Source organism: Rattus norvegicus, chromosome 7 (genome assembly GCF_021556685.1).
Source record: "Rattus norvegicus strain SHRSP/BbbUtx chromosome 7, alternate assembly SHRSP_T2T, whole genome shotgun sequence".
NCBI classification, from domain to species: Eukaryota; Metazoa; Chordata; class Mammalia; order Rodentia; family Muridae; genus Rattus; species Rattus norvegicus.
In genome coordinates this window covers 78,946,753-78,954,666 of record NC_141540.1, presented here as the reverse complement: position 1 = coordinate 78,954,666, position 7,914 = coordinate 78,946,753, and the positions used below count along the sequence as shown (strand labels likewise).

The 7,914-nt window shown below is 44.4% G+C and overlaps 1 pseudogene; it reads left to right on the top strand.

The window, feature by feature from the left end:
* The first annotated feature begins 1,221 nt into the window (after positions 1 to 1,221).
* Positions 1,222 to 2,215, top strand: Papolb-ps1 (poly(A) polymerase beta, pseudogene 1; annotated as a pseudogene).
* Positions 2,216 to 7,914: the final 5,699 nt, after the last annotated feature.

Here is a 7,914-nt window from a genome sequence, read left to right as displayed (position 1 = left end):
CTGCCTGCTAACCTGTGAACTGAACTGCCAATTTCCAGACAACACAGACAGGAGTTGCTCCAAAGAAACTTTCTAAACAGGTTCACTTCCCTCATATCCTTTCTTTCTCACTACCACTGTTGGGTGGTGGGTTACAAGAAAGAGTAAATATTTAAGAACCATCATCAAGGGAGACAGTGGGGGAAAAAAAAAGAACCACCATCAAAAATATTTTTTTAAAAGATTTATTTATTTTATGTATGAGTACAATGTTGCTGTCTTCAGACACACCAGAAGAGGGCATCAGATCCCATTACAGATGGTTGTGAGCCACCATGTGGTTGCTGGGAATTGAACTGGGGACCTCTGGAAGAGCAGTCAGTGCTCTTAACCGCTGAGCCATCTCTCCAGCCCCCTAAAAATAAAAATTTAAAATTTAAAGTTATAGAATTCCTATTGCAGTTTTGTAAGAAACTTGTTGTATGCATGGATCAGTTCTGTCTGTAAGTTCAGTAATCCAGTAGTTTCCTAGTTGACCTAAACCAATCTCTCCACCAATGCCATATAATCTTGGTAAACATTGCTAAACATCATTTTGAAGTTCTCACTGTTCTTGTCTTATTAAATTTTTAAAGATACTTTTGTTACTTTAGAATACTAGAGCTTTCAAAGTCATTCTGGGGTTAGGACAGGAACTACATGCAAGCTTCATGCCAGTGAGGGCAGAAGTAACAGCATTACTCAAAAAAGTCTCTCGGGGTTGGGGATTTAGCTCAGTGGTAGAGCGCTTGCCTAGCAAGCGCAAGGCCCTGGGTTCGGTCCCCAGCTCCGAAAAAAAGAAAAAAGAAAAAAAAAAAGTCTCTCAATCAATAGTCATGGGTATCCCTCTATTCATTTAGATATTTGATTTCTTTCATGAGTAGTTTTTCAATCAAGTGCTGGACATGTTTTGGTAGTTACACCAACATCTCACTTTTGAGCAATTATAAAACAGTATTTTGCTATTTTGTCCTATTGACAACTTGAATAAAGACTCTTCCTGATGGTCTCTTTGGGGGTTTTGAGATCTGGGCACAATGGAATCTCAAATGGCTGAAAAGCACTTAAAGAAATATTCGACATCCTTAGTCATCAGGGAAATGCAAATCAAAACTGAACCGAGATTCCACTTCATACCAGTCAGGGTTGGCCCTGGGGCTGAGGCAGGCCCAGGTCCCTCTGTCCCTCCTGCCTCGGTGGATTATGCCCAGGGTAGCATTGGTCACAGGGGGCAGGGGTGGGGGTGACTTAGCAGTGCCATTTCCGCCATTTACAACTCAGGGATCACAACAAATGCAGCCTCCACAGAGGCTCTATGGTATTACCGCTCCCATCAGCTTAGCAGCCCCAAGGAGACTGCCTGCCTCTGACACAGAAACTCATCGAGATGCTGAAGCCCTTTGGGGTTTTTGAAGAAGAAGAGGAACTGCAGCACAGGATTTTAATTTTGGGAAAATTAAATGACCTGGTGAAAGAATGGATAGGAGAAATCAGTGAAAGGAACATCTGTGGAGTCCAGACTGGCCTTGTACTCTGGTGATCTTCGTCCTTGCTTAGCTTCCTGAGAGCTAGCATTAATCATCCACAATCTGTGATTGAAAATGTTGGAGGGAAGATGTTTACATTTGGATGTTACAGAGCACATATGAAAGGTGCCGATACTGATGTGCTCTGTGTTACACCAGTACATGCTGATCGAAGTGACTTTTTCACCTCATTCTATGATTCATTGAAATTACAAGACGTGAAAGATTTAGAGCTGTTGAAGAGGCATTTGTACCAGTTGTTAAACTCTGTTTTGATGGAGCAGAGACTGATATTTTGTTTGCAAGATTAGCACTGCAGACTATTCTGGAAGATTTGGACCAATGAGAAGACATTCTGCTTAAAAACCTAGATATAAGATGCAGAGGAAGCCTTAATGGTTGCAGGGTAACTGATGAGATTTTACATCTAGTACCAAACACTGACAGCTTCAGGTTAACCCTGAGAGCCACCAAACATGGGCCAAAGGGTGCAGCATCTCTTCCAATACATTAGATTTCCTCAGTGGTGTTTCCTGAGCTAAGCTAATACTGAGAACTTGCCAGCTTTATCTAAATGCAGTAGTATCACTCTTGTGCATATATTTTCCTTGGTATTTTCTAAATTCTATGTTTTTAGATTATATTATAATAAAATTGATTGTAAACACTGAAAAGAAGGAGGAGGAGGAAGAGGAGGAGGAGGAGAAGCCTCTGTGGTATCCCATGCTCTAAGTTACTATGTCATCTGCTTCAAGTCCCCTACAGTTCTCAGGATAGAGAATGGAATGAATGGACAAATATTCTGTTTTCTAGAAAAGACCTTGTAGACAGATGCCAGTTTGCCTTTGGAAGATCTGTTAATTAAAATTCAATTATTAGCCAAAAGACAATTATTAGCACAGACTTTTAACCCCAGCATTCAGGAGGCAGAGGCAGGCAGATCTCTGTTGAGTCTAAGACCAGCCTGGTCTACAGAAGGAGTTCTAGGATAGCTAGGACTGCACAGAGAAACCCTGTGTTGAAAAACCACCACCACCACCAAAACTTAGATTCAATTATCTAAGATCATTCAAATTGTTTATTTCATACTAGACGTGCTGGAACGTTTGCGTTTTGTTTTTGTTTTTGTGAACCTGATATAGTGCTAGGGTCACCTAGGAAGATGGAGCCTCATCTGCTACCTGACAGGCTTTGGAAGCAAGCGGTTGCTGACTGATGTGGTAGGGCCTGACCACTGTGATGGGGCCACCCCTGGGCTTTTGGCCCTGGGTTATACAAGAAACCAGGCTGAGAAGCCAATAAGCAGCATTCTTCCAAGGTCTCTGCTTGAGTTCCTGCTTTGGCTTCCTTCAGTGACAGACTGTGATGGGGACATCAAAGCCAAACGAGCCCTATCCCCCTCAAGTCACTTTGATCATGGTCTATCACAGTAATAGACACACAGGGCACCAACCAAAAGTGCTTGCTTTCTGCTTTTAAAACACGCCCATGGCCAACCATGGTGGTTCACACCTTTAATCCCAGACAAAGGCAAGTGGATCTCTGAGTTCAAGGCCAGCCTGGTCTACATAATGTGTTCCAGGACAGCCAGGGCTACACAGAGAAACCCTGTCTCAAACCAACCAACCACACAAACAAACAATAAAGTGTCCCATGCCATCTTGTTGCACATGTTTTGTGTAGCGTTGTTTGTAGTAATCTTTATGGTTTATTTCGTTGGGTGTGGGGCTTGCACGCTAGGCATGTGCTCTACCTCCGACCTATATTTCACTGCCTGTATTACATGTTGATGTGTGGGTAGTGTACAACTATATCCCTGTCTTATTCCTAATATCGAATTCTTCCTGACGTCTCGGTCTTGCTACTTATCTCTGCACGGCAACGATCTTTTTATCAAAATATCGCTTTCACTGTTTGCCTTTATTGTTGTTTTCAGTGATTTTTCACTCTCTATTCCTTTCTCTTTTTTTTTTGCTTTTTTAGGTTAGGTGAGAGTTTTCCTTTTTTGCAGTGCTGAAAAACAAACCCAGGATCTCTCATTTGCTAAGCAAGTTCTGTACCATTGAGTTCTAACCCCAGGCCTCTCTAATTCTGACTGTCAGGGATAGAAGTTTGACCTTCTATAGCCCATGTGGCTCCCACTGACATCACAGGGCATGGGGTAGCCTAGCTGCTGCTAGGCATAGGCAAAGTCCTACTCCGACACCATCCCAGTGGGCAAAAAGTGTCTCATTATGGGTGTGGGTAACGTGCAAGCCGGGGCTGCCTGTGTGGTCTCTGCTGCTGGTAGGGATGGAGTTCTCAGGTCCCACTACAGGCCTCTTCCACTGCACGCTGAGTGGTTTTATATTCACAGTGTACACTCAGCGTTTGCTCCACAGCCCAGGAAGGGTCCAGGCTCCCGTTCAGCCTTTTCTGACAGTGGTGGAATGGGGGCCACGGCTTCTCTGTGGTGTTTGGCTACAGTTAGAGCCATTTTTTTTTTCAACTGAAAATGTTCTGTTTTTTTATCAGCCGCCCCTTTCTCTCGGGGCCTTGGCTGGAGAGAGAAGGCTTTTGTTGGAGCTTTTCTCCTCTTAGCCTGCTGGCATCTTGAAGCTGCTGGCTTACTCCCTTCCAAATCCAAGATCTATTAGGCAAAGAAAAAACCAAAACCCACTGGGAACTCGCTACCATGCTGTTCCTTGGGTCACCATGTTCCTAGGCGATCTGTCTTCTCTCCATGGCCAGAGTGTTTGATGTTGCTGGTTCTGTTGTTGGGTTTTGTCATGCTAGGGGCCAAAGCCAGGGCCTCAAGCTCCCCTCCTGCCCCGTTATGTTTGTCTCTGTATAACATTCTTAGGTCTTAGCTGTACTCAGTAGGGGAAATAGCTTGAAGTTATTGGTCACCCAGCTATTTATTCTGTGTGCAAATGTGCACATGCACATGGACGTCAGAGTTACTTCTCTTCCCACCTCATTTTGAGGAGTCCAGTCCCTGTTATTCAGACTGAGGTAGTATGTATGTGCTTCTAGCTTCTCCTGTCTTTGCCTTCCAGTCCAATAGAAGTTCTAAGGTGTGAGTCTTTTTTTTTTTTTTTAAATGGGTTCCACAGTGTGATCTCAGGTTCACTCATCAGGCCTGCATAACAAGTATGTTCATCCACTGAGTCGTCTCACCGGCCTAGCCATTCCATTTCCTGTCCTTTCATCCTCGACATAATGGTTTTCGTGACACAGTTCAGAGAGATACATCATACCCGTAGAGTATGGTGACAACGTCTAAATATGAACGCCCTTTCCCACCAGCCTGAACTGAGTCTCAGGGCCAGAGTTTGTTGCAAGGAAGGCTAAAAGGTGCAAAGTTTACTCTGGGTGGCCATGTGACCCTGTTGTTCTATTGCCAAACTAGAAGAGGGTAGTAAAAAATGTCTGACAATCCCTGGGTTGGAGTACATACATATGTGCTGACCCTGGGTTCAAACCCTACAGTGGGGAGAAAGGAAATCAGTAGAGATGGCCACCAGGCAGGCTGGCAATCCTCTAGAGACTCCAGATAAGTGTGACTGGGACCATGGGACACCCAAGACTCATGTTCAGCTCGATTCATATTCCAAAGCGATTAACTCTGCCGTAGAGTGAAGTCCACACAAACAGCACAGCCTGGGGGAAAATGAACTATTAAAGCAAAGCCCACCCGCTTTGACAAGGCACCCAGTTAGGACTCAGAAACCCAATCTCCCTAGAGCAAGCAGATATTCCAGTGACCAGTACACCAAAATTCTCTTACTATCCTCTCAGGAGACAGATAACCTGAGGATGCTCACTGGAAAAGCTTTAGTTGTGATGTTCAATGTGATAGCCATCATAAAACCCAAAACATTAAAGGTTTATCATTTCACCTACCTATTTGCCATGACACAGGGAACTAATGGCTTAATAACTGTGAAATTTACCCAAATCAAAGCTCATCTCAGGAGGGGCTAGGGAGAGACCAGGTCAGTAGAGAGCTTGCTTAGAGTGCACAAGCCCTCAGTTCCATGCTGGCGATGTGTAAGCCAGGACCAATGATGCACTGTCATAATCCCAGTGTTAGAATTGTAGGGGAGGAGGCAGGAGGGTCAGAAGTTCAAGCAGGTCATCCTCAGGTACATATAACACATTGTAGCTAGCCTGGGCTACATGAGACTGTCTTAAAACCAAAACCAAAAATGAACATCTGGGAGGCTGTGGTGGGAGGACTGTCATGTGATTAAGACCAGCTTATATGTTCCCTCCGTGTGTGTGTGTGTGTGTGTGTGTGTGTGTGTGTGTGTGTGTGTGTGTGTGTGTAGTTGGAAAGGATAGATGAAAAGCCCACACGACTTTGAATGCAGAAACCTAGCTACTAAAACAAGTTTGTAATCGTTGCCTGTCCTCTGAAATGAATTCCGATTGTGGCCAATGATGATAATGTTTGGTGAATACCATGCCCTTGGGTAGATCCAAAGACTACAGATCACTAGGATGAAGGCTTCTCCCAGAACTACTACTCAATGAGCTGTATGAATGCCTCAAGGACCTCAAACTTCTTACTGGCCAGAGACAGCTGGGTCCTGTTTCTCCTCCAAATTCTGAGTACTTAATGTAGTAATGTCAGGTCCTACAGCAGTGCTCTAGAAGGCTGAGCATAGCGAGTATGGTTGGGACAGGTCTTGCCCTTCCCCCACTCCCTCTGCCTTGCTAAACTGTTAGATTACATCCGAAAGCAGGCCCCCTTCCTTCTCCCTTGTCTTCCCTGCCTTTGTCCCTCTGGGGCAAACAATCTCCTTTGTGCTGATAACTTGGTCTCCGTGTATCTTGTGCTGATTCTGCTCCTTTCAGACAGCATGGACAGAGTGTCAGAAGACTGTCACAGCTGCTGTAGATCCTGCATTTAAATGAAACATTAATGTCTGGAACTTTGAGTCTGTATCTGCAAGGGGAATGAATGGTCAGTACGCCATTCCTGGGTACCCAGGATCTCTCTTGCTTGTGGATGGGAGGATACATTAAATTGTCCTTTTACAGGTGAAACCATGTGGAGAGCCATCTTCTGTACACAGACCTTATTGCCATCTGTGGTGGTTTGCATATGCTTGGCCCACGGGAAGTGGCACTATTAGGAGATGTGGTCTTGGAGTAGGTATGGCCTTGTTTGAGGAAGTTTGTCATTGTGTAGGTGAGTTTTGAGGTCCTAAGCTCCACCCAATGTGGATGAGAGACCTTTCTCCTGGCCGCCTGCAGGAAGAAAGTCTCATCTGCTGCCATCAGATCAAGATGTAGAGCTCGTAGCTCCTCCAGCACCATGTCTACCAGCATGCTGTCACACCGCTCCGTGGTGATAATGGGCAGAATCCTGAACCTGTAAGCCAGCCCCATTACATGTTTCCCCTTATAAGAGTTGACTTGGTCATGGTGTCTGTTCACAGCAATACAATCCTAACTAAGACACTGTCCTAGAGGGACAGTATGTGACCTTGGGCCTGTCCTGTCTCTAAGACCACATGTGCAGTTATGAGCTATGATGTGGTAGCAGCTCGATTATGCATGTGGTTTTGGGTAGACACAAATGCTGCTGTGGTCTCCCACATTCCAGAAGACGCTAGCATCACAGGATAGGAGGAGTATTAAAGTCCATGCCATTAGAAACAAGAAAGGCTGGTGTCTGGGATGGTCTGCAATTACAGACAGCTAAAGGAACGGAAGTAGGAAAAATTAAATCTTACTGTCACAAATAGTGTTACTAGTTCAGTCTCAGGGACTAGATGGGAATGAGGTCATGGTCTCAGGTGAAGTCTTCTGATGGGCCAGTTGGCTTTTCTGTGCCAAGCCATAGGTGAATCTATAGATGTAGGCCATCACTAAAGCGTCCTTCCCACTGTTAATATCACACCTCAAAGCTCCATCCTATGAGACTGATGTCTATGTATATGGAAGCTATTTTGCATAATAAAATTTTTTTCAATAGAAAAATTTTCTAATCAATCAAATCATTTTTTTCATTGAATGTGCTTCAATAGTATTTAAGTGGGAAGTGTTTAGTCATTGTTTATGTAGTGAATTTGCCTTACTAGTGCCTTTTGGAAGTTTCTTCTCATCAGGAAGCCAAAGAGTGGTGACATACATCTTTGACCTGAGCACACAGGAGGCAGAGGCAGGTGGATTTCTGAGTTTCAGGCCAGCCTGGTCTTTAGAGTGAGTTCCAGGGCAGCCTGGTCTACAGAGTGAGTTCCAAGACAGCCAGGGCTACACAGAGAAACTCTGCCTCAAAAAACTCATCAGGAATGAGTAGAGTGGAATCTTATACATTTTAGGTTGTCATTTAAAAGCAATGCTAAACTGGAAAAGAGCAAAGAATTCTACAATCATC